The sequence below is a fragment of the Hippopotamus amphibius genome, chromosome 8 (assembly GCF_030028045.1).
Source record: "Hippopotamus amphibius kiboko isolate mHipAmp2 chromosome 8, mHipAmp2.hap2, whole genome shotgun sequence".
NCBI classification, from domain to species: Eukaryota; Metazoa; Chordata; class Mammalia; order Artiodactyla; family Hippopotamidae; genus Hippopotamus; species Hippopotamus amphibius.
Window position 1 is genome coordinate 21,559,401 of NC_080193.1, and position 26,977 is coordinate 21,586,377.

The window sequence follows — 26,977 nt, forward strand, 5'->3', positions numbered from 1 at the left end:
TGGGGAGGAGATGGCCCTGAGGGCAGAGCAGTGTGCCCTGAGAGGTCACTTGGGGACAGGAGCTGGCCAGCGGGAGAGGACATCCTGACCGAGAAGGGCGTCTTGGCAGTCAGGCCATCACGTATACACTCACTGGGGCAGGACAGGGTCACCCCAGCACCCACCCATTTACGTAAGAAAAAAGATAATAGGAAAAGGATGACAGGGAGGGGGTTTCGGGGACGGAGAGTTAGACTCTGTGCCAGCTCCCACATGCCTGTCTGAGGGAGGCTCCTGCTACTCTGGGAGTGATGGAGCGGGCAGGCAGCGCCCGGGAGCCATGGCGGGAGGGGCGTCCCCCGGGCCCGATTAGAGGGCCAGCCGCAGGCAGACACGCTCAACTGTCAGCTTCATCCTCCCAGCCGCCATCAGAGGCACCATTAATTGCTGTCATTTGAGGGTGGCCTGTGGGGAGAAGGAGGGGGGCTGTGGGAAGGGGAGGGGAAGGAAAAAGGAGGAGGAGGAGGGAGAAGTGGGGGATGGAGGGAGGCGGGGAAGGAGAGGGAAGGAGAGGGAAGGACAGCTTGTCCAGGGCTGAGCATCCTGAGCTGGAAGGAGAGAGAACCACCCATGCATTCTCCTCCTCCACCCAATGGAGAGACCAGGCCCCCCAATTAGAGACAGAGCCCATCGACCCATTGCCCAGGTGGGGCAAATAGAGTCCAGAGAGGTGTGATTCTCTGCCCATCCCAGCCCCGAGAACCTCCCCCCCGCCCTCCGCCGCCCCCACACACCTGGCCACTTGTCTGCCTGCAGGTTGGTTGGTCCTGATCTTTCTCCCTCGGGGATCCAGAAAGCCTGGCCACCCCCCTCCCATCCACCTTCAGCCTCCACCCACACCCAACCCCTCACCCCTCACCCCTCACCCCTCCTTTCTACACCACCAGGCACCACACTGGGAGAGGTTCAAGGCGAGAGGTTCAAGGCTCGGGTGAACCCCGCTTTCCCACCCATGCCCCGCACTCATGCAGTTCCCCCACCTAGGATGCCCAGAGTCCTCCTCCCTCACCACAGGGTCAAATCCTACACCTGGCTTAGGGGCCCCACCCAAATGCCACCTCCTCCAAGGACCCACACCTGCACAAAAGATTCTGGAGCTGGGCTCTCTCTGCCACTTGCACACAGGGGACGTCACATCATTTCCCTGTGCCTCGGTTTCCTCATCTGTAGGATGGGGATAAGGACAGTGGGGGTGAAGTGTTTACTGCTGCTGTTACATGATCATCCGGGATGTCTGTCCTCCTCGACCCACACACGTCTCCCTTCTGCCTCTTATCATGGTTCTTGCTCAGAAATGCCTGCTCCACTGCCCCCTGACTCTGGCCCCACCAGACCCCACTCCACCAGATGAGGAGGGTCTCAGAAGGCCCTGGAGCTGCCAGTTGGGAGCATCTGGGCATGGGGTCCATATTGTGCCTCCGTCTTCAGGAGAGGAGCCCAGAGCACCCGCCAGGCCTCCGTGCCCCCCAGAAACCCCCCTCCCAGCTGCCCCTGCCTGTCCCCAGACAGACCCTGTCTCTGGGCTGAGGAGCCACTTGGGTCCTGCCAGGGGCTCTTGGGAGCAGTGGCTCCCTTGGCAGGGGGAGGGCCCCCCCACCCCCTCCCCCGTCTGTCTGCCTCCCGCCTCCCTCAGACGTGATGGATCGCCCCAGAGGAGGAAGCTAAGTGCTTGCAGACAAAAAGCCCTTTTATCGTCCTCGGGTGGGCCACTGGCGTGACAAGCAGATAACTCAGCCACAGGAGGAAGGCTCTCCATTAGGCCTGTGGTGCAGATGGATGGGCGGAGAGGCACAGGAGCAGGAGGAGGGAAGATCACCCCAGGCAAGGCCACCTTCCTTAGAACTTCAAAGGCACCAAGAACGCCAGGTAGAAAACCCGGCTGGGCTGATCACTTTGGGGGGAACACCACCAGTGTCGCCCATGCTCCCCGCCTCCAAGATGAAACCCACCGCTGTGGAGCCCGGGGCCTGGCTCAGGAAGCAGGCAGCGTCCAAGGCTGTCCTTCCCTCCTGACTGCTGGAGGGACCCCAAAGGCTCAGGAACAAAGGAGAAGAAAACCCCACCCACGCAACTCATGCAGACTCCTGCAAACCAGGACGCCCATTCCACCCGGCCTCAGGGCTTTTGCACGGGCTGTTTTCTCTGCCTGGGCCACTCTTCCTCCAGAGACCTGCACGCTCCCTTTCCTCCTCATGCAGGTCTTTGCTCAAATGCCACCTTCTCAGGGAGGCCCACCTTGACCCCCCCCCCCATTTGAAACTGCAACCCCCCAGACCACCCACACACTCCCCGAACCCCCTTCCCTGCTGGTTCTTCAGCCCAGCACTCCCCTCCGAAGGACACACTAAGTGTCTGACTTGTGAACTGTCTGTCTCACCCAGGAAGGACAGCATGCTTGTCCAGTTTACTCCCAGCCCTATCTCCAGCACCCAGAACAGGGCCTGGCACACAGTAGGTGCTTTAGAAAGAATCATTCAGTGAGTGAAGAAAAACAAAATCTCCCGATAGCAGCCAGTCCTGAGCCGGGACGTGCCCAGAGGTGCCTTCAGCAACACTTGGAGGACACCCACTTGACAGATGAGGAAACCGAGGCACAGAAGTGTCTCAGTTCTCTGGGATTGGCACCCAGGTTTGCAGGAGGACCACCCACTGCAGAACAGCCTGAGGGACCCAGGACACCAATCTGGGGCTGGGTGTCACAGATGAGAACCGAAACCCACCCCGACCTACTTTTGGATGGTGCAGCCTCAGGGAGGCCCTTTCCTATCTCTCGGCCTCGGTTTGCCGCTCTGCAGAATAGGGCCACACAGGTGACCACCCCCTCCCCCCCACTGTCCCTCCCAGGACACTGTTCCCAGTCCCAGCTGCACTGGTGTGGCCCTGAGGGGGGAACAGCAGTGAGACGTTCTCGGCAGTCACAGGAGCAGAAAGTGCCAGATCTCGACCCCGCCATGAACACCAAGGGCTGGGCTGGGGGCTCCTCAGACCCTCCTCCAGCTCCCCCTCGAGGCCAGGCCCGGCTGACAGCCCTTCCCAGCCCTGGAAGAACAGCTCACTGGGTAAGAGGTAGAGAAAGACGCTGGGAGCGCTGAGTGAGCGCTTCCTACTTACCAGGCACCGGTGCTCACAGCAGCCCATGCCCCACGTCACGAGCCCCAGCGGCTGAATGATGCTCCGTGACACAGAGCCAGGTAGGGGCCAAACTGTCACTTGCCGGGGGCCAGTTCCTGCACCCCAGCAGCTGCACCCACTGACCTTCCTCAATGGCATGGACAAGGGGCGGGCACCCCATGTGCCCTTCAGGACGTGTCTCCACTGCTTCCCCAAATCTCCTGACTCTCCGGGAGGCTGGGGGGCAGAAGGGGGGGTGTGTTTCCTCATCAGGTCCACAGGGGTCTCAAGGCACGTGACTGCCTCTCCCCGGACTGCGTCAGCCGGCAGCCCCCTGTCCTGGGGTGCTGAGGACAAGACACGGGAGGGGACCCGCAGATTCAGCTCCCTCCTCTGCCAGGGCTCCCGGCTGCTTCAACAAAAATACAAAAACACCAAAACCTCAGTAACAATCTACTCATTGCCAGCTCTGTGGGGGGATTTCATTCCACCCCCATTTTATAGATGGGGAAACTGAGGCACAGGGTGGCTCAGGGCCTTGCCCAAGGTCATGCAGATAACAAGTGGCAGAGGGAGATATGCACTCAGGCAGCCGGGCTCTGGGGTCCCTGCTCAGGACCGCGTGCCTCTCCTGGTTAAAAAAGAATGTAAAATAAAAGATGCCTCCCTCTTCTGCCAGCCAGGCCAGTACCCGAATCTCCTCCTCCAAGCCTGTGCTGGGAATTCACTGGTGGTCCAGTGGTTAAGATTCTGGCACTTTCCCTGCTGGGGCCCAGGTTCGATTCCTGGTCGGGGAACTAAGATCCCACAAGCTGTGCGGCGCAGCCAAAAAAAAAACCCACAGAAAAGCAAAGAAAACAAAAAACAAACAAGCCTGTGCTCACCCCACTCACCCTCACCCACACTGCCTTCGCTCTCCCCTGACACCCCAAACCCTGCCACTGCCCCTAGGACCCCTCTCCAGTCCCCCTGGTGGAGAAGTTCTCTAGGGAGGTTCCTGTTGTCAGATGTACCAGGCTAGCAGGGGGACAGGGAGGCCAGTGGGCACAGACCTGCCCAACACGGGCCTCGGTCTGCTCGGCTGTGAAATGGGTGCATTGGGGAGGAATCTGCCGGGTTTCCTGGGAGGATCAAAGTGCTTCCAGCTGAGACATGGGACAGGTGACCCATCTGTGCCTCAGCTTCCCCAAAATGAGGATAACAGCCCATTTCAGAGCATCGCTGTGAGGGTCACAAAATGGGGTGACATGAAAGACACTAACTGTGGTGATGGGCTTTTGAGCAGCTCCTCTGTGCCACGTGCTGCCCCACATCAGTTCATTTAATCGTCACAGCAACCCTACAAAGGGACACTCATTATCCCCAGTTACAGAAGGGAAAATAAAGGCACAGGGTAATGACTGCCTTGCCCTGGGCACCCAGCACGAAAGTGGCAGTACTGAAACTGGAACTCAGGCCACCTCCTCTCCCGCTGGGCACAGCGACCGCAATAGTGCAAGGGTGTCCAGCCCAAGGGCCTCCTCCAACGTCCAACGTCCCAACTTGTGGGCCCGCACACAGGCCCCACCCTCTCCAAGCCTGCAGCCCACCATCAGGGCACAGAAGCAGTGTGCCCATGAACCCAAGACAGAGAAAGCCCACTGTCCCCCAGCTGCACTGTCAGGGCAGCCCCTTCTCCCAGGCACCGTCTGTACATCACTGCACTCAGCCAGAAAACATCCCATCCCAGGGCACCCTACGACCTCCACCCTGGGCAACACGGTCGCCCAGGCCCCACCCCACAAGGCCACATGGAGCCCCCACCACATCCGCCAGCAGAACCTGGCAACGTGGCAACTCCTGATCCCCTGCCCACGAGAAGGTCCCAGCAATATGAATCCGCTGGAGACAGCAAGTGGGGACAGACATGAACCTACCAGAAACAGCCACCAGCAACCACCAACAGAAACAGCCACCAGCAACAACCTACCAGAAACAGCCACCAGCAACGCTGTGTCCTCAAAGACTCTGGGAGACCTGCAAGGGAAAACACAGGTCTCGTTAGCAAGGATTGCAGCCTCCACACGTGGGCCAAGGTGTGACCACATCAATGTGTGGGTAGAGGGCTTCCTAGGTGGCACAGTGGTTGAGAATCCACCTGCCAATGCAGGGGACATGGGTTTGATCCCTGCTCCAGGAAGATCCCACATGCTGTGGAGCAACTAAGCCCGTGCGCCACAACTATTGAGCCTGCACTTTAGAGCCCGTGAGCCACAGCTATTGAGCCCATGTACTGCAACTACTGAAGCCCACATGCCTAGAGCCTGAGCTCCACAACAAGAGAAGCCACAGCAATGAGGAGCCCGCGCACCACAACGAAGAGTAGCCCCCACTCACCACAACTAAAAAGAAAGCCCAGGCACAACAAAAAAGACCCAACACAGCCAATAAAATAATAAATTAATTAATTTTAAAAAATGTGTGGGTAGAGACGGCAAAGCCCACTAGCCTGGGCCTGGGGCACTGTGTACATCAGGCCAAGCATTTCTCCACAACAACCGCATGAGGCGGTACTGCTATCCCATTTGATAGAGAGGGAAACTGAGATTCAGAGAATCAAAGTCTCACGCCCCAGGTCCCATAGCTAGGAAGTTGAGCTGGGATTCCAATCCGAACTGTGTGGTTATAAAGGCAGCCCACACCCCAGCAAAGCCCCCAAGGGGCCCCGGTCCAGATCACAGTGTCGCTATGAAAATCCCCCATCAACTTCCCAGGAGACCCTATAAAAAGTCAGTAAGTGACACCTGACGGAGGGGTGGGCTTACTACTCTCATTCAAGAATTTCTGAGTCACCATTCAAAATCAAAACCAGCGCCACAAAAAATAGTGTCCAGAATGTAAAAAGCACACTAACAAGTAAATAAGCCAGGACTCCCCTGGTGGCACAGTGGTTAAGAATCCGCCTGCCAATGCAGGGGACACGGGTTCAAGCCCTGGTCTGGGAAGATCCCACATGCCGCAGAGCAACTAAGCCCGCGAGCCACAACTAGTGAAGCCTGCATGCCACAACTACTGGAGTCCACACGCCCGGAAGCCCATGTTCCACAACAAGAGAAGCCACCACAATGAGAAGCCCACGCACCTCAATGAAGAGTAGCCCCCGCTCGCCACAACTAGAGAAAGCCCACGTGCAACAACAAAGACCCAACGCAGCCAATAAATAAATAAATAAATTTATATTAAAAAAATAAGCCAACCAACCCAATGGAAAAATGGGCAAAAAGACTTGATAGCACTTCACAAAAGTGGATATAGAAATAGCCAATAAGCACACGACAAGATGTTCCGTATCATTAGTCAGCAGGAACTAAACCAAAAACAAGAGACTACTACACACCCACCTGGATGGCTAAAATAAGACAGACAATGCCAAGTGTTGGCAGGGATGCAGAGCAACTGGAATTCTCAGACATGGATAGTGCTGTGCAAGATGGTGCAACTACTTTGTAAAACAGTTTGGCAGTTTCTTACAAAGTTAAACATACATTTGGGTGACCATATGACCCAGCAACTCCACTGCTGGGTATTTACCCAAGAAAAATGAAAACATATGCTCATGCAAAGATGTGTGCATGGACGTTCATAACAGCTTTACTCATAATCACAAAAAACTGAGCACAATCTATCCATCCATAGACGAAGCGATAAACAAACAGCAGTACTTCCATACCACGGAATACTACCCCACGATAAAATGGAACAAACTACAGACACACAACCACACGGAGGAATGTCAGGCTCAGGTGCTAAGCACATGCGGGGATTCCATTTACAGGACTCTGGGAAAGGAAAGACTCTGCTTTCACGAGGAGAGCGGTCTGCAGGGGCAGTCACACTGGAACACAAAGATGATTCCTACAGAAGTTAGGATGCTGATCACCTCTGGAGAGAAGACTGCACGTGTCTCCTTAACAACGATGCATTACTCTGCACCCACGTGTTTATGCATTCTTTTTTTTTTGGAGGGGGGGCCATACCATGCAGCACCTTAGTTCCCTGACCAGGGATTGAACCCCTGTCCCCTGCATTGGGAGCATGGAGTCTTAACCACCGGACTGCCAGGGAAGTCCCTATGTATTCTTTATTGTGTTAGCTTTTGCACAAAAAAGAACAAGTAAACAAATAGTAATGGGCAGACCACTAGACAGAGATCAAAAACCTAGCTGTGGTCCCATCTCTGCTACTGATGTTTGTGACCTTGGGCAAGTCCCCAATTCTCTCTGACCTCGGTTTTCCCATCCAGAAAATGGGCCCACTCCCCACAGCTGTCTCCAAGACCTATCCATTCGCGAACATCTCAGCCCTGAGTGGATATTTGGGGAACACTTCTGCACCCCTCGCCCCCAGCCAGGGATCAGAGGCGAGTGGAGCTGGGGCTGCCGGCTCTCACAAGGCTGAGGCAGCTGCAAGCAGGGCTCATATTCCGGAATCAGGCTCCCTGGGTTCAGATCTGGGCTCTGCCCTTCCTAGCTGTGAGCACCCTGGGACAAGCAGCTTCACCTCTCTCAGCCCCAGCTTCTTCACCTCTAAAATGGGAACGAAGGAATTCCTTGGTGGTCCAGTGGTTAGGACTCCGAGCTTTCACTGCCGAGGGCCCAGGTTCCATCCCAGGTCGGGGAACTGAGATCCCTCAAGCTGAGCGGGCCACGCCCACTCAGATTTTTAGATTTTTAATCTAAAAAAAATGGGAACGATGATAGATTAAAAACACCGACCTTACAGGGATGCCATGGAGGTAAAGTGTTGGCACAGCCAGCGTGGGCTCACTAGCAGCGCTCAGTTCCTGTGAAGCGTTACGCTATCCTGATGCAGGGCCTCACGGCAAAGCTCCAAGACCCAAAGGAGCCCTAAAAGGGGCAGCTGCAGGCAGCTCAGCGGGAAGGACCCCACCCCTTCTTTCCTGCCCTTTTAAGTTTTTTTTCACTACGATGCTCCCAGGCTTGGCCCTTGTCCTGCCATCTGCGGCAGCTCCAGAGACAGGGCCCTGCGGGAAGGCTGGAAACAGGGAGGCCCGGGCATGTCTCCACAGCCAGCCCAGCCCCAGGCTCCTGGAAGCCTCCGTTCTGTGGCCAGCCTCCTGCAGCAGGTCCTACAAAGGGCTCAGGCAGGGACAGGAGTGTGGGCGCTCTCCCCAGGCAGCACCGTGGAGGCACAGCTTGGAGATCAGACCCCCGCATGCTTCCCACCTTCTCCCAGCTCCAGCCAGTCCCCAAGTGGACTCAGAGCGCCCGATGGTGTGGAGTCAAGATGGGCCTCTGCCGGCCCCAGGGTCACAAGCCCCAGGGGGAGAGACTGAGCATCTCCCAGCAACGCCAGCAACATGCAGGTCCAGAGAGCGGTTCCCAGCCTTTAAAACTTGGGAACCTGTCGGGAGAAGCCACAGTCTCGCTGCGGCCCACGGAGGAAGGAGCGCTTGGCCTGAATCGAGGGAGCTGTGTTGGCAGTGCGAGAGGATGGCGGATGTAGGCAGAGAACAGGCGGTCACAGCACGGAGGCTGGAAGGTAGCGGAGCAGAGTGAGCGTGTGGACGCAGAGGAGGCAGGGCTGATCACACGGGGCCTCGAGGATTGGGATGGTATTCCCAGGGGCAGCAAGACCCTTAAGAGGGTTTTGCATGCAGAGAAGGGGCAGGTCCCACTGGAATTTGGAGAGTGCATTCGGGCTGTGGCGTGGAGGGCGGGCGGGGGTGGAAGAGGGACAAGGGATGGGACGGAGAACATTCTGCAAGCAGAACCCACGTGGACGAAGGACGGAAGGGGAGCCACGGTGGCCGTGCTGGGCTCCCGCCTGGACACACGACAACTCTGGGTGGGGGAGGGGAAGAGAACCACATGGACTTCCTGCAGCCTTTCTGTGTTTCAGCGGCTTCCCTGGTACCTCCTGTTATCCTCACAGCCATCCTGGGAGGGAGGGAGGTGTGGGGGCCTCCGTTTCCAGCCCAGGAAGCTGATGCGAGGGTGGAGGTCACTCACCCAAGGTCACCCTGTGAGGAAGGGAAGGAGCCAGGATTCAAACTCAGGCTGCAGGAGCCAGAGCACTGGGTTGGGTGGGGGGTGCGCAGGGGAGGAGGACCCTCCTTGGGTGTGAAACAGGGAGCAGGATGAGCGAGGTGGCCGCTCCAGCCCCCAGGCTGACCCCAGCAGGGAGGGGCCTCAGTAGCTCCCTGGGCAGAAACACACCCAGTGGGACCTCCCTGGGCCCGGAAAGGTCCCTGGGGCTCTGGGCCTTCCGGGAGAGGGGCAGCTCTGACCCCTGTGCAAGGGGATCAAGCCACGGAGCAGACCCCCTCGTTCAAGGTCTCAGTCACACCCGTGCTCACACACTCATACGTTCCCACTCACACTCTCCCAAAGCTGAAATCACGTACGCACTTTTGTTCACATTCACCGGTTCACACTCATCCATGCTCGCATGTACTTTGCTCCCACCCATCCCCCCACGCGCACCTGGCCCAGGATGGCACACCCTCCCCCAGCCAGGCGCCCACCCCTCCCCCAGCCAGATGCCCCCCGCGCCCCCACTCCGATCCCCTGCGTTTCCAGCCATGGTCCTGGCCTGGCCCAACCCAACCGCTGAAACCCAGCCCCATCATCCTCTCCTCTAACGGGGGGGGGGGGGGGGGGGGGGGGGGGGGGGGGGCGGGAACTGACCAGACTTGTTTCCCAGGAAAGAGGACGGCTTCCAAGGGCTTCCCTCCCCCAGTAACCCTCACTCAAGCACTTCAACCGCTCCCCAGGGCCTAAACCCTCACCAGCCCCCAAACAAGCCCCATCAGGCCCCCCTCCGGGCTTGGCCCTCAACTCTCCCACCCTCCTCTGCCCTCCCGGCACCAACACAAGCACCGCCATTTTCCTCCTCCAGGAAGACCACCCAGATTACCCCAGTCACAGAGGCCAGCCCAAAGTGTCCCTCCACCCCACTCAGAGGCAGGCAGCCACCAGTCCAAGGCCACACAGCTGCAGGAAGGCAGAGCCAGTTGGGATTCAAACCCAGAGAGCGCTGTCCAGCTTCCACCGGGACACCACCATCAACCTTTCACCAGTCAACAAGCTTGGCAGAGTCCCTGCGCAGGGATGGGACCACGAACACGAAAGACGAGGGTCACACCCACCCACACTCAAACACCACACAGGTACATCAAGAAACGAGCAAGATGGGGAATTCCCTGGTGGTCCAGTGGTTAGGACTCCATACGTTCACAGCTAAGGGCGCGCGTTCAATCCCTGGTTGGGGAACTAAGATCCCACAACTTTTGGCCACTGTGCGGGGTGGCCAAAAAGAAAAAAAGAAAAGAGGGAGATGACATCAAAGGGCAGTGACTGAAGTAACAGACGTAAACCTGCAATGAAAGTCAGGCATGATGGGGGGCGAGGGGGAGGACAGGGAGGGTCTCCCAGAAGGTGACACTGAAGCCCAGGGCTGAAGAGAGGAGGAAGGCACAGCAAATGCAGAGGCCTGGAGGTGAGATCCAGCAAAACCAGAAGCTGTGGCGGGTGAGGGACCCTGGCCTGGGTTTTATCTCCAGAGTGAGGCCACAGGAGGGGAGCGGCATGCTCTGGTCTAACACATAACCAAGCAGAACAGTGTGAGGTAGGGCCAGGGAGGACGCTTCTGGTCAATCCCTGACAGCTCCCTGGAGGCAGTGTCCTCTTCCCCGAGCCCAGCCTCAGCCCCTCCCTGCACAGGAGTCTCTCCTAAGGTCAGAACCTAAGGGCTCCAGGCTCAATGCCAGGCAAGCGCTTGGCAGTTGAACCTCAGTACCTCCAGGCCTTTCCCACCATGCCCTCCTGCAGCCACCCAGGGAAAAGGCCCCGACCCTGCTGGCCCCTTGAGGCCCTGGCAACGCCAGGCCTTTGCCTCCACCTTCTCCCTGGGCAGGGTGCTAAAAGTGATTGCACAAGCCAGGGCTCAGAACAAATCCTCCCTCCCAGCTCAGCCTCCTGCAGGCCTCCAGCCACGCAGGCCGCACCCTCGGCGGGGCCCCAGGAGGCACACTTTCCAGGTGTGGGAAGGAGGGCGGGTGCTGACAGAGTCCCTGCAGATGACGAGCAGCCAGGGTTCCGGTCCCGGCTCAGCCCCTCCCGCACTGGGCACCCATGTCACTTCATTTCCACATCTGTAACCTGAGGGGTGGTGACAGCGTCCCCTCCAAGGGCTGCTGTGACCATTAAATGAGGTAATACAGCACAGCCCCCTAGAACAGTGCCTGGACGGCGTAGCTTATTAATCACTGTAAGCACTTCGTGCACGTCTGCACTTCAGAATCCTCACAACAACGCTCAAGAGAAATAGGGAAGCAGAGAAACTGAGGGATGGAATGGTCACCTGTCCCAAGTCTCTCAGCTAGAAACAAAAGAAAAAAGCTGGAATGTGCACCCTTTCTTGATCCCCCCGAACTCCACCCCAGGGACCCTGGCAAATTCCTCCCCAACGTGCTCATTTCACACCCAGACTGACCCATATCAGACAGGTCTGTGCCCACAACTTGCCCTGGTATAGCTGACAGCAAGGTGTCTCTCCAAAGAACTCCTACACATTCCTCAAAGCCCAGCTCATGATGTCCTCTCCCTGGCCCTCAATGAATAAGCCTTTCTAGTTAGTCCAGTCATATTCTGGCCCTCACTGCCACCTCACCCAAAAGCTCTGCCTGGCCACCCCCAACAGACCCTGAGCCCCCCAGGAAAAGGCCTATCTCATCCCTCACTGAGGCCACAAGGCCTGACCCAAAGGCAGATGCACAGTGGGACCAGCAGGGTGAGGCTCAGAGTAAAAGAGGCTGCGTACAGAGGAGGGTTCAGCACAGGAGGGCCAACGCTGTGAGGTGCAGCTGACAGCAAGGCTGAGAGAAGGCCTGGTGCACAGTGGGGCCAGCCAACTCACAACAGACCTGACAGTGCCTGGCGCACAGTGGGGCCAGGATCACAGCAGACAGTGGGGGACACCTGCACCTGCCTGCCATCTTTCGCCCAATCTCTACACTCCCCACCCCCAAAAAGCCCCCCGTGTACCTCCCATACCCATCAGAGCCCCACCCGCATTCACAAACCCAATGACTCCCTCCTCCAGACAGCCCTCACTCCCTCACACTCAGCTACATCCAATCTGGCTGCAGTCACACAAAAAACAGCAAAGGCAATAATAACAGTGGTCATAACTACCATGTAGCTACTCTGTGATGGCCCCAAGTCGAGCCTTTACTTACTCATTTAACTCCTGACAACCTTTCAGGTAGGTTATCTTATTTATTTTATTATCATTTTTTAAAGTCTATGGAGCTGTGCGGCATGTAGAATCTTAGTTCCCGGACCAGGGATCGAACCCATGCTCCCTGCAGTGGAAGCACGGAGTCCTAACCACTGGACCACCAGGGAAGTCCCCAGGAAGATTATTTTATTATGCCCATTTTACAGATGAGGAAACTGAGGCTTCAGGAAGTTGAGTCACTTGCCCCAGGGGTCATACGACCAGTGAGAGGAGAAATTAGGATGGGTGCCCGGGAGGCATTAACCGCACACACAGGGCTGAGCGCTGTTACTATTAGTGGTACCCTTGCCTTGTGTTCTCAGTCCCTGAGCCAGGTAGCAGTAACGCGACCTAATCCTCCCTGCAGCCTCCTGAGCGGCTGCCGCCCATTTCCCAGATGGACAGACTGAGGCTCCAAGAGGGATTGCACAGCTGGGACGGTCCCCCAGCGGGCAAGTTCTCTGCGATTCCCACCCCAGGCATCGCAGAGGCCGGAAGCCAGCGCCCAACAACTAAGCAGGAGCCACAAACTAACCCACAATGTCTCTGACCACTCATCACCTCCTCTCAGGGCAGGTTACCCTGTCAAGCTCTGCCGCGCCAGCCCAGGACCCTCGGCGCCAGCCCTCAGAGAGGAAATGCTCCACCTGCAGCCCCTGCCGCCCCATCGCAAGCCCCTCAGTGGGCACAAGTCAAGTTCTACCAATCTGCCAATGAGCCCAGGAGGCTGGGTCAAGGTCCCTGCCCTGATCCCTCACTCAGGGCTGGATCGAGGTTCCCAGGCCAGCCTTTGAGAAAAGATGCTCCTTTACCTGCAGCCCCTCCCTTCCCATCTCAAACCCCCTCAGTGGCACAGGTCACATTCTACCAAATCACCTGGGGCCCGGGGGGCCGCTGCAGGGCCTGCTGCTGTGAGGAAAGGGAAGTGATGCCCACATGAGCCTCCACGTGGCAGTGCGAATTGCACTAGACCAAGATGAGAGAGCCACAACACATGCTCTACAGAGGCCCTATACGGGACCCTCCAGATCTGGGCACTGCCCCCAAGGGGCAGGCATAACTTCCAGAAGCCATCCCTGCAGGCTGGATTTGGTCAGTGTGACCTAGGCACCCACGGTGGAAGCAGGTCAGGGCCCTGAGGCGGTTGGGGGGGCGGGGGGAACCTAACACCTCTCCCAGAGCCGCCTGGGCCTGCCAGGCACATCTCTTCACACCAGATGAACAGGCACGTCTCCCCTGTCCCCTGGGGCCGGGTGTCACCCTTCCCTGTCACTGCAGGGAGCAGGCAGCCCAGACAGCCAGAGCGGGAGGGAGGCAGCTCTTCCACTTAGAAGCCACGGGGATATTTCATGTTCCTTCTCAAGTGACAGCTGAGGCCGGCTCTCCTTGAAGCTGCGAAGAGGCAATCGCCGAGAGTTCACCCGGGTCTCTGATTCCCCACCAGACGGCGGCAGCCAGCGACTGCCGGGTGCGGGGGCAGGGCGGCCGCGCAGCCAAGTCAAGGCCACAGCCTGCGTGGATGTGAGTGGACAGGGCCTGGGGGAGGACAGAAGGGGAGGAGGGGCTGTGGCCCAACAGAGGTGGCTCAGCCCATCCAACCATGCGGGACACGGCCCCACCCCAGGGGGGTCAAGGTCCCTCCAAAGGGAGCACACAGTCAGGAGGAAAATGAGGAGCCACCCTGACCCCTGCCCACAAGCATCCCAGCCCCCAAGTCCACCTGTCTGGGCTCCCAAGAGAGACCTGCACTGATCGCAGGCGAAACAACCACGACAGTCACCATGGCAATAATAATAGCTCCGCCCGCATGCGCTCACGCATGCGCACTCACGGCGTGCGAGGTCCCAGACCAACTAGCCCGACTCCAATTCACAGATGGGGAAACTGAGGCCCAAAGAAGTTCACCACCCCGCCCAAGATGGCACGGCCAGTGAGGGGCAAAGAGCGATGGGGAGCCGGGCATCTGCCCTCGGCCGCCCCATCCTCCACCCCTCCACCCTCAATTTGGCCCCGGGAACACACTTCTTTCTCAGAAACCTCCCTCCCACCTCCTCGCTACAGGGCATGGGGCCATCTGCGAAGACAGCAGCCGACCAGGAGCAATTAGACGCCAGGAAGGAGCCGGGATATCGACCGTTTCTGGGGGAAAGGGGGGCAGAGGGCGGAGCTCGGGCCACACCAGTGTCGGCAGCCTGGCTCCCGGCCAGGCACAGGCCAAGGCAGGGCAGGCAGCACAGACCAGGGCAGGAGGGCCCAAGACGGCGCCCGGAGAAGCCATCTGTCCGTCCACCTGTCTGTCCACCACCGGGGCTGCCAAGCCACAGACACCTGGAGCTCCCCTGAGGCTTTCACTGTGTGGGCACCGTGCTTAGCCCTGTAGCTTCCTAACTGGTTTAATTCTTACAACCTCCGTACGCACGAGTTACTACAACTCTCCCCATTTTACAGATGGGGGCAATGAGGCGAAGTGGCAAGAAAGTGTACCCAGGGTTCCCACAGCTACGATTTGCATCCTGGCATCCACTTTAACCACACATCACCTCTGCCTGGGCGTCCCCTGCAGGGTGGAAGATCAGAGAGAGGGCTTTCTGGGAATAGGGCACAGGGGACTGCTGGGGTGGAAACTTCCAGAAGCCTCTGGAAATCCCTCAGAGGCCCACCCCATCAGAGTCTCTCTGTAAAGATAATTCAGTTTCCACCCTGGAGGAGCACAGGGCAAGAGCCCTAAAATGCTAGCTGCTGGGATACCCCGGGCAGAGGCTGCCTGATGATCAGCAGGAGGGGAAAACCACTGCAGAGCCTCCCCGCCCCCCACCCCGCCCCAGGCTTCCCTGCCCAGCAGCAGGGTCTAGGCCATTAGTGGCTGCAGGGCAGGGCGGGGGGCTGCCTGGGAGAGCAGGGGGGTCGTGGAACCATCGACTGATTAATTGTCTGGGTCAAGAGATGGTGAAAGAGATTTGTCACCCGGGGCCCAGGGGATACTCCAGTGAGTCCTGAAACACAGGCGGGAGGGGTGGGTCCCGCTGACCTGGGAGATAGGGACCTCTGCATGCTTCTGGAGCCCTCCACTCCTCCTCCCCCTCACAGAACGCCCTGTGCACACGCCCCCTCCCCAACACCAGCCTCTGCCCCCCCACCCCACCCCCACCCCCGCCGCCCTGCGGCATCTGTGACCTGTGCACTGGGGGACGGGCCCCTCCTACACAGATGGGGACAGAGGCCCAGCAAGTGAGCCCATACACAGAGTCCCGGCAGCCCGGAACCTGGCCCGAGACCCGGACACAATCCCTGCCGCATCGGGGGGCTGGGTGACCCCACGCCTGTGGCCTAACTTCTGAGGCTGTTTCCTCTGCTCTAAGATGGAGGTGGTAAGCAGGGGAGCGAAAACCAGGCTGGCTCAGGCACAAATTCCAGCTCGTCACCTTGCTTCTCTGAGCCTCGGTTTCCCCATCTGTAAAATGGCGGTGATGCCACATTTGTGCGGAAATATACAGCCTGGCACACAGCAGGGGCTAGTGCAAGCTCGCCATCAGGGCTCACCAGCCCGCCTCCCCAGGGACCCAAGCCCAGGCCCCCAGGACCTAGGACACCCAGGCTCAGGCCCCGAGCCAGGTCCTGATGAGAATACCTGGGGCACAGACCCCTGCCCCAGCCTCTGTAGCACGACCCGGTGGGACGTAGGCTATGGTGGCCACCATTCCCCGACCGGGCTCGATGGCATGGGGAACAGAATTCCCTGGACACACGCAGCCCTCCACCCAGTTCCTCCATGGACAGAGCCAGAGGGGGTGCAGGTCACGGGCCTCCCCGGTGTGAGTCCTCTCCAGTGAGCCTCCCAGCTTTCGGCCCCTCACGTCTGCACCAAATCCCTCCACACACACCCTGGGCACACGCGGCCCCTGGGATCCACTGTTTGATGCCAGTAAACGCCCATAACACCGCCCTCGCTGCCCCCACTACACAGATGAGAAAACTGAGGCCCAAGGCACCCAGCTAAGGGCAGCCTCAAAGCCAGCTCTTTCTGATGTCCCACAGGAGCTCAGCAGGTGCTCAGAAGCCTGGGTCACTGGGCCCCAGGGGCAACACTGAGTCAGAGTGAGAAACTCTGCGGAAACTGAAAACAGCCCCGGAGGGCCCCACGTCTCCCCAGAGTGAGTCGCGCTGATTCACAGCCGGGTTCTGTGTTGGAAAGTTCCTGCTTCTGCGGTGGAGTGGGGGTGGGGGACCAGGGGCACAGAACAGCCGCTAGGTGAGCAGTGAACTGGCCCCAGGGCCTCTGGGTCACATCCTTGCCCACCACTCACTGCCCCATCAGGGAAGTGCCCGCAGGGATGTTCATGGCTCCAGCAGAGGGCGGGCAGGCAGCAGAGACCTACCCAGGCACAGGCTTCTACCGCTTGCTGGCTGAGCTCAGCCTGCAGGGAGGCCACAGAGCACAGCTGTGGTGACCTCAGGATCTCGCCTGAGAGCTGGCTTCAAGTCCCAGTTCCACTGCTTTCTAGCTGTGTGACCCTAGGTATGTTGCTGAACATCTCTGAGCCAGTTCCTCAGTGGTGAAATGGAAATTCTCATCTCACAGGGCTTAGAGACTCAGTGAAAGTCTGCACACAGATTGCCTGGCATACAGTAAGAGCTCAATAAAGACATCTCTTTTTCCATTCCCAAATTGTTTTTTTTTAATGTTATTTATTTATTTCAAATTGTTTTTTTTATTGAGGTGAAATTCACATAACATAAAACTGACCGCTATAAAGTGACTAATTCCGTGGTGTTGATGACAGTCATGATGCTGTATGACCACCAGCTCTAGCTCGTTCCAAAACATTTCCATCACCCCAAAGGGAAAGGAAACCCTCTACCCACTGAGAAGTTTCTCTCCACACGCCATCCTGCCAGCCCCTGGCAACCACTGATCTGCATTTCGTCTCTGTGGATTAACTACTCTGGGCGTTTCATATCAAGGGAACCACGACATGTGGTCCTTGTGTGTCTGGCTTTCTTCACTCAGCATCATGTTTTCATTAGCATGTGATCAGTGCTTCATTCCTTTTCGTGGCTGAATAGTATTCCGTGGTAGGGACAGACCAATTATATTGTATTTACTTATTTAAATATTTATTTGTTTGGCTGCAATGGGTCTTAGTTGTGGCACGCTGGATCTTCGTTGCCGTGTGTGGGATCTTCGTTGTGGCATGCTGATTTTTTTTTTTTTTTTTTTTTTAGTGTAGTTCAGTTTAGCTGTGGCATGCAAATTTTAGTTGTAGCATGTGGGATCTAGTTCCCTGACCAGGGATCGAACCCAGGCCCCCTGCATTGGGAGCACGGAGTCTCAGCCACTGGACCACCAGGGAAGTCCCTATATGTTTTTTAAATTAAAAAAAAAAAAATGTGTCCTAAATAATACAGAAAAGCAACCTGATAATATATACATATAAATACATATAGACATGCAATATGTTAAAACTTGTAAAATTATAAAATAAATAACCATAATGGCTGTGATGATGTGGCATCTGGCCAATGGGAGGAGCCAGCTGGAAGGAGGGAGGGGACCGTGGGAGCCCCAGAGCTGACAGCCCCTCCCTCGGGGCCTTCCCTGCCGAAACATCATGCCTCCCATATCCAGGCTGTGCTGTGCTTTGTGACCCTGAGCCAACTCCTTGCCCTCTCTGGGCCTCCACCTCCCCATCTGTAAACAAGGGCACTGAAGGGGACATCTCCGAGGGACTTCCTGCCTTGACACATCCAGTTGTCCCTCAGCCCTAGAGAAAGGTGACAGGGATTTGTGGCAGCCAGACTGTGGGAACCCAACAGGCATGTGACGTGTCACAAAGGAGGTTGCTGGGCTGCCTTGTGCTGGTGACAGCAAGGACAAGCAACTCTGGGATGCCCAGAGACCCTGCAGAGGTTGGGGGGTGGGGGTGGGGGAGGAGGGCACCGTGGCCACAGAAATACGGCCACAGCATGAAAAGGGAACCTAGGTGTTCCTGCTCTCCCCTGCCCAGGGCACAACCAAGATGTGAGTTCCTAAGGCCCAATGCCAGGTCCTCGCACTAAAGACACTTGGGCCTGATCATTCTTCATTGGGGGGGCTGCTCTGTGCCCTGGAGGATGTTCACAGCATCTCTGACCTCGACCCATGACACCTGTGGCACCTCCCCCAGGTTGAGACAAATGAAATGTTTTCAGACGTTGCCAAATAATCCTGGGGGCTACATCACCCCGCTGACCCCACCCCAGCCTTGTCCCCAAACAGCCTCTACTCCTGGGCGGGAAAGAGCGATCAGTGTCACCCATGCTCCCCTGGGCCGGCCCTTGGTCTGATTGGTTCCAGACAGGGTAGAACCCACTTGAGGAAAAAGGGCCCTGTGTCCAGGACCTGTCCTCTCCCTCCTCCAGGTCAGACCAGGCCCAGTCTCGCTGCCAAGGGACCCATCAGCCGTCAACACTGACTGACCAGGCCCCTATTATGTCCTGACACCATTCCAGGCACGGGGGGCCCAGCATTGGACAAGACGGAGGCAGCTCCTGCTTCCTCAGAAGTGACGTGATGCGGGAAGGCTGACAGCACACCACGGGAAGGAATCCACAGAGAAACTTCACAGATCAACAACTACAGACCTAAGGGGGGGCTGGGAGGGTGGGGGGTGGGGCTGCTTGATTGGACAGCCAGGGGGACCTCCTGAAGGTGACATGTGAGCTGAGACCTGATACCAGTTGCCATGCCGATTGCAGGGAACAGCATTCTTGGTGGGGGAACAGCAAGTGTGGAGGCTGAGTGCAGAGGCCAGGGGTGGGGAGGGATGTGGCTGGAGTGAGAGCTAGGAGGTGGATCAGCGATGGCGAGCAGCTCCCCGGCACCCTCGGGCCTCTGGGTTTATTCTCAGAGGAGGGGGAAAATGGGGAAGGGAGAGTGTGAGCCCAGGAGCTGAAGACTCTCATTCTCCTTTGGATGGGATCCCTCTGGCTGCAGCATGGAGAGCACAGCAGGAATAAAAGCGGACGGACTCAGGGACCAGCAGGAGGCTGTGTGGGTGCCCGAGCATGATGGGGCTGGGGGGGCGACCACAGTGCCTGGTCTGCCATTATGAAAGCAGAGATGGTCTGGACCACCGCAGTCCCACCCCCTACTAATAGCATGCTGCTGCTTTTATGTTGTCAGGGCCAAGGGGGGTCTCCAAGGCAGGGTCCCCACCCTGGAACATCTCAGGGACGTTTCTGGCCGTCCTGCGACTGGCACTCGGCCAGTGGGACAGTCCCACACCATGAGAGTCACCCTCCCCCCCACAATTTTCAAATAACCTGGCCGTTAAAAAAAAAACCTGCCGGCACCGATCCAAACACTAGCCTTTTCTTTAACATACTTTCATGTGTTTCCAGAACCAAAACACTTCTGATCTCACTTGCGTCGAATCGACACTCACTCATTCTGAGTGGAAGCCAGCAGCAGCTTCCTCCCCTTTCCTTTTATACTACAATGGGGGCAGGACACGGACTGTTGTTGTTGTCAGTTCTGTGCAACGTCAAGACTGTGTTCAGGAGGAATTTCAGTGCCAAGGAGTAAAGAGGATTTTCCCAGTCTATGCTGTAAACATCGTCGGGGTTTCAGGATGCTGTGAGGCTCTGGGTAAGTTAGCCGACCTTTCTGAGCCTTAGCTGCTGGCCTGTAACGCAGCGAAAGTGATGATGGGATCCTTGCTAGCTCACGAGATCGCAAGGATCAAACGAATTAACACGGCAAGTGTCTGCCGCGATTAGACACAGAAAATCCCACGGCCCTCGGTGCAGAGCGTGCGGCTGAAGGGGCTGGAGGCGGGTGGGACAGGAGCCCCAGGCACAGGCCCCCGCTGGGCAGGGGCTGGAGGAGAAAATCCCAAACTCTCTGCCTGGGCCAGGTGGCTCCTCGCCAGCCCGGCTTTCATCTCCAGGAGATAAGCCGCCTGCTCAAGTTCACGTTCAGGATCAAATGAACCCACTTAATCGCCTTAGGGATCTCCACTGAGCCAGCTCCTCGGGGACCCGGGGAGAAGGGCAGCGGAGCCCCCTCCATCCGAGACCCCCACCCGCACAGCCAGGCATGGAGAGGGTGCTACTGGCACCGTGCCCACCCCCCCACCCCCGCATGGCCCTCTGCAGCGGCCCCCAAGGGCAGATGTGTGCACACTGGCCTTTGGAGTCTGCATACACATCATCTGCTCTCCATCACAAAGCAGCTACTGTGCACCCCGTGCCTGGGCAAACTGACTCTTAATTCCCACAGCATCCCAGAAGGTAAGTGCTACCATGAACACCACTCTCCAGACAGGGAAACTGAGGCCCAGAAAGGAAACAGCCAGCCCACGAAGGTGACAGAGCTCCTCTTGGGATCACCAGCAACCCTCAGGACAATGCCTTCCCCACTTTGCAGATGGGGAGACTGAGGCAGGAAAGGGCCTTAAGTCACCACCATAGCCCGATGCCAGGCCAGGGATGGGTGGGCAGTGTCCAGCTATGCCTGCTGTGGGGGGTGGGGGTGGGTGGGGTTTGCACATCCCTGCTGTGATCCCAGCCACATCCTAGCACCTGGGACAGCGCCTGGCACACAGTAGGTACCCAGTGAGCACATCTGAATGAAGAAAGGCAACACGCTGGACACAGACTCCAAGGAAAACTCCCTCACGGGACCTCTCTGCCCTCCTAACAGCCCTCGTGTACCATGGGAGTCCTGGGGAGGTGTCTCTGTCCCCCAGAGGACACTGGGCAACGTCTGCAGTCATTTCTGGTTGTCACGATGGGTGGCGGGTGCCATTGGTAGAGACCAGGGATGCCGCTAAACATTCTACAAAGCACAGGACAGCCCCCAAACAGACGTTTCTAGCCCAAACGTCAGCAGTGCCCAGGTTGAGAAATTCTGCTTCATTACATTCACTCAAGCATTCCTTGAGCGCCTACAGCGTGCAGGGCTGCACAAAACCCTGCAAGGAGACAAGGTCACAGGGGCGAGGTTTGTGTCCAGTGTCACACAACAACTTCAGGGAAGAGACAGGTTCTGGGTCCAACTGACTCAAAGCCCCACCCCCGAGCCTTCAAACACCTGCCCCATGCCTGACGATTCTGACCCACCAGGTCTAGAGTGCAGGCTTCAGAATCTAGGCCGTTCCCCATTCCCTCTTCCCGCGGTCACTTCCAGGAAGCAAAGGTCAGGGCTGGTTCTTTTCGTCAAAACCCCACAGACACCAAGATGCCAGCAGTCTCTCTCTGGGGGATGGGAACGTGGTTGTATTTTTTATGTGCAGGCTTTTTTTTGTTTCTTAATTTTCCAATGTATAGAGAACACGTTTGTTCTGCTTCTGCAAACCAAGAAAGTCTTTCTCGTAAGGCAGCTGTCAAGCCACACGCCCCACCCAAGGCCTTGGCCGTGGGGAGATCTTACACCCCAACGCAGGGGGCCAGCCAAGGCAGCCCCCTGCAGAGCCTGCCAGCATAGTCTGGAAGAGCCACAGGCTGGCGGTCCCAGTCCCTCCCAGGAATACACGGAGAACAGAACGTGAGCACCTGGAGGCACTCCGAGAAGCTCCAAACACTGCAATCAACCCAAGCGGCACCTAGGGAATACACCAATCACGTGTCCTGTAGCCCCATGACAAGATACTATCTCAGAAGTTAAAATTCATCAACTAGATCTAACTGCACCAACTTGTTTTTTGTTTTTTTTGGTTTTTTTGGCTGTGGGATATTAGTTCCCCACCCAGGGATCAAACCCGTGCCCCCTGCAGTGGAAGCACAGAGTCCTAACCAATGGACCAGGAGAGAAGTCCCCAAACCCTAATTTTTTAAAATAATAATAATAGCTACACGGTTAGCCTTGTGTATTACACTTCTAATCCTCAAAGCAATCCTAGAAAATAGGCACTATTTCAGTCCCAATTTTACGCATAAGGCACCTGAGGCACAGAGTGGCACCTCACAGCTGGAAAGAGGTCAGGGGGGTGGGGAGCAGGGGTCCCTGCTCGCAACCCCTCCCGTCTGCCTGCCTGTATCAACATGGAGAGGAAATTACCAGGTTGAGTTATAAAAATGCTGTCAATACTCGACCACTTTTGACCTACAAAACTGGCAGAGTCCTACGGCTCATTCTAACAGCAAACTGCAGAGCGGCGCACACAGAAAAAGACACGGCCACGTGCATCTTTCCAGTCTGGAGATGAGACGGGAGCCCCAGGCTGTGCGGGAAACCACACGGAGGCCCGGGCAAGTGTGACAACATTTTTAGACGAGCACATGTCCAGCGGAGAAGTGGCAGCCTCCTGGGAGGGGACTCAAGTGACCAGAAAGTCACCTGTAATTTTTATTATTTTTTTAATAGAAGGCAGCCAGCCGCCACCTTAGCTGGTGGCCCGGAGCCAAGCCTCCTAGACTCAGGTTGGCTAGAACATTCCCACCTTTTTTCCCGTGGCAGCCTTCTGGCACCCCCCCCCACCCCGCCACCCCCTGCCTCAGACCCCACACAGCCCATCCAGGAGCAGCAGGTCCCCAGGGGCTGGTCTCCAGAGCTTCCTTCTCAGGCGAGAGGAGCTCTCCCCACCTAAGGATCCAGTTTCAGTTAATTGCAGGCTTCAGGTTTCTGGACGCCAGCCCAGAGGCCTCCGGGGCCGAAGGCGTGGGCCATTTTCTTCCTCTTTTCAATAAAGCCGGGAAGGAAGCAGCATGTGGCATTGACCGTCTGCTCCGAGCATGTGGAGCACCTGTCCCTTGGGAGACCCCACCCAGGAGAACCATGTGTGGCTCGTCACGGGTGAGGGCACAGGCTGGGGACACATTTTTTTTCTCTGGCCCTTCATTGGAGACAGGTACCCCCACTGGATTTGAAAGAATGAGGAAAAAAAGAAAAAATGAACACAAACATCCCTACCTCACACCACTCTTTCCCTGCTCCAAAGCCTCCAAATGGTCATCTCTCTGCTTCTAGATTTTTGGTTTTGTTTTTGTATTTCATTTTTTTTCTCCAGCATAGCCCTTTACAGGTTGCAGGTCCCTCTCTTCACTCCGTGTCCCTCACCCACATGCCCAGGTCAAGGGCAAGACACTGAGTGGCCACCTGATTCTAAGGTCACTGCTAGCCAGGGACACACACGATCTAAATGACCAGGTTGCACCTGCCTGCTGGGGTTCTCAGGGAAGATGCAGGCTCTGTTTGAGTTTCCTCTTGCTGCTGTAACAAATGATCACAAACGTGGTGGCCTAACACAGCACAAGTTCATTATCTTGTTGTTCTGGAGGTCAGAAGTTCCGAAATGGATCTACCAGGGCAAAAATCAGGGTGTCAACAGGGCTGTGTTTCTGCTGGAGGCTCTCGGCGAGACCACATTCCTTCTTTTTTCCAGCTTCTAGAGGCTGCCTGCATTCCCTGGCTCCTTGCCCCTTCTTCCATCCTCAAAGCCAGTAGCACAGCATCTTCAAATCTCTTGGACTAGCCTCCTGCCTCCTTCGTATCAGGACACGTATGATTACTCTAAGCCCACCAGGATTATCCAGGATAACCTCCTCCACCTCAAGGTCAAATGATTGGCATTCTTCATTCCATCTGCAACCTTAATTCCCCTTTGTCATGTAACATAAAACAGTCACAGGCTCTGGGGTTTAAGGACCTGCACATCTTTGGAGACCATTATCCTCCTTCCCACAGGCTCCAAAAACCTCTGGGCCTTGAGGGAACTGCTCCGAAGGCCCACCCCACAAACCCTGAGCTCCAGCAGGCAGTTATTGAGTCCACATGACTCAGTCTCTCCACTCCTACAGAGCAAGAGCAGGCACACCCCGTTCTATCAGCTGTATGGTGAATACACACCCCAAGGGAGCCCCGTCTAGCCTTTGATGAAAATGTGAATCAGGCAGAGCCCTATGGCTCATCACTAGAGACTTCCCTGAGATGATAACAAAAAAATCATCAATCGTTTCCTTGGGCAACTTTTGGGGTTTTTTGGACCAGTCACAAATCACCCTATTGTTCGTCCCCCACTCCAGCAAGATTCATAACAGGGAAGACGCCCTGTTGAAACCTTCTTCATGTCCTTGCAATCTAGGTCAAGAACGCCACTGGCACCAACAAAGCACATAACCTCCGGGGAAAACAGAAGGCTTTGCAAGGTACAAGTAACCTCCAGCACGACACTCATGTTTGGAAAACTACCCAAAGGACCAAGCCCTTACCACGTAGCTGCTGTGAGTGCTGAGCAGGGACTGGGAAAGCAGAGGCCACCCAGTGCGCCCAGCAGCACGGCCACTCACACGGGCGTCCCTGGTGTGAGCCAGCACCCTCCCCCATGGCTCTGATGACCACACCTCACTGACCCCTGCCCAGAAGCCGGGTCTCCAAGGACCTGGCAGTGCAGACAGGGACAAGCTGAACCCTGCCCCGTGACAACAAAATGACATTAACAGCATTTGCCATTGCAATGAGAAAGATGGAAGACACAATGAAATACTCTCCTTGCTTCAAAACCCTTGTGCATCTCTTTCCTGCCAGGAAAACTGGGAGGAGGATGCCAAGGCCCAGAGAGGTTGTGCCAAAATCACACAGCAACCCAGCAGTCAAGATGGGTCTCACACACCCAGTGCCCACCCCATGGCCCGCCTCCCAGTTCAGGACCCTCCAGGTAGCTCCACCTCATCCTCCCCTACCCTCCCCCTCCTTCCACCCTGCATCTGGAAAGGGCCCATCTCCCCTCCCCAGGCTCCCTCAATGCCCCCTCCTACTGACCTCCCCTCCAAGGAAAAAACTAACCCCCCCCAATCTCAAACCACCCATCAAGCCCTCCACACCTCCTTGGCTGCCATCCAAACACCCTGGAGGTGCTCTTTACAGCCCATGGAGCTCAGAGGTGTCCCAGACACATGCCGGGGCTCAGGCGCACAGAGAGGGCAATGGGGGGCCTGAAGGTCACACAGCAAACCTGCAGAGCAATGCCTGGGGTGCAAACGCATTCCCAGCGGGAGAAGCACAGTTCCAAGAGACGCTGCGGCAAGGGGGCAGCAGCCAGAGCCCAGGTGGCATGAGACGCAGCTTCCTGCCCGCCGCTGCGGCTGCTATTTATAGTCTAGACAGCGGGGTCAGCTTCCTGCAAGGCAGAGCCCAGGAGCCTGTGGGGAGCCTGGGAGGGTGACCTCTAGGGAAACGGGCCAGGCCAGGCCAGAGAGGTGAGCCGAGACGCCCAGGGCTGGGCACATGGTGGACCCTGGCCAACCCCCACTCCCACCCCATCCCCCGCCCTGGAGTCCACAGTCCAGGCAAAAGGGAGACAGAAGGAAAGTCCAGGTCCTGCCCGTGACAGCACCCACCAAGGAAGGCACTGACAAGGCCCTAAACCAATGACATCACCACTCTCATCATTAAACAGGGAAATTAGCAGTTCTGGCCACAACTGTCATTATGGTCATTGTGAGGCTCTGGTTATTGTGAGGCTTAAATGAGAACATAAACCAACATGCAGTGAGCTTGCCTGTAAAAACTCTGCCAACACAGGGCCCACCCCCCCCACCTCCCCAGCCCTGCCCAGAGACCAGACAAGGAAGGTGGGGAGGGAGATGGCATGCACACCATCTGTCCACAGCAGATCACCACCAAAGAGGCCACCCCAGGTGCCCTAATCCACCCCACCCCCCTTAGGAGGCATGGGAGACGTTTACCCCCATTTTAGAGATGCAGAAACTGAGGCACAGAGTGAAAGAACCGAACTCAAGAAAGGGAGAAGGGGTCCTTTTGCTCCTGGGTTTCATGAAGTTAGTTACCTGGGGTGTTCTCTGTCACCAAATGGCAGACAGACCTCGCAGGCCCTGGGAATGCCCCCCTTGGCCCCCCACAGAGCTCCCTTCCTGGGATGGGGGAGCAGGGTGGATGGGGCCAGGAAGGAGCTGTTTCAGGCCACAAGAGTATCCAGAGGCCACCCGCCCAAGGAAACGGGGGCTTAAAGTCCCCCAGGCACCTGCAGTCATCCAGCTATGAGGTCTCATCCTTCCTCCAAAAGCCAACAAAGGGAACATCCACACAGCAAACTGAAAATAACACCACCACCAAGCCCCAAGCAGACTGAAGTCCTTCTGTGCTCTCACTGCCAGGCAGCAAGCCCTTTCCTGTGTGACCCCACTTAACCCTCCCAACAACCTGGAGAGACAAGTAATCTCATTGTGCCCATTTCGTGGATGGAAAAACTGAGGCCCGAAGCCTGAAGTAGCCAGGACCTTATTATCTCAAACCCTGGCCACTCCAGAGCTCAGGAACCAGCTCTGCCCTGCAGGGGACTGTTATGACCCCCTACAGGAGAGACAGGGAGGGAGCAGCTGAACACCTAGTGACCTGGGGGGTCTGCGGGGAGTCAGAGGGAGGCCACAAGTGAGGGCAAAAGCATCAGATGCAGGGACAGACAGACAATTTGGGATCCCAAGACATCCTTCAATGGGAGGCCAGGTCAGGCCATGCCCAGCCACAACCTGATATTTGACACATTTATTGGACACCTACTGTGGGTCCAGAGCTGTTCTAGAATCAGGATGCAGCAGGGAATGTGGA

General features: G+C 56.9%; 1 protein-coding gene across 22 annotated transcripts in view; it reads right to left on the reverse strand.

Moving 5' to 3' along the window:
• Nucleotides 1-26,977, reverse strand: part of NCOR2 (nuclear receptor corepressor 2) — a 225,897-nt gene that overhangs the window by 187,374 nt on the left and 11,546 nt on the right. For 21 of the 22 annotated variants that reach the window (XM_057746319.1, XM_057746323.1, XM_057746326.1 and 18 more), the window contains exon 2: nt 5,120-5,166. The exons of the other annotated variant lie outside the window; for it this stretch is intronic. The gene's annotated coding sequence lies outside the window, so the exon portion shown is untranslated. The remainder of the gene's footprint in view (nt 1-5,119; nt 5,167-26,977) is intronic. 22 annotated transcript variants of the gene reach the window in all.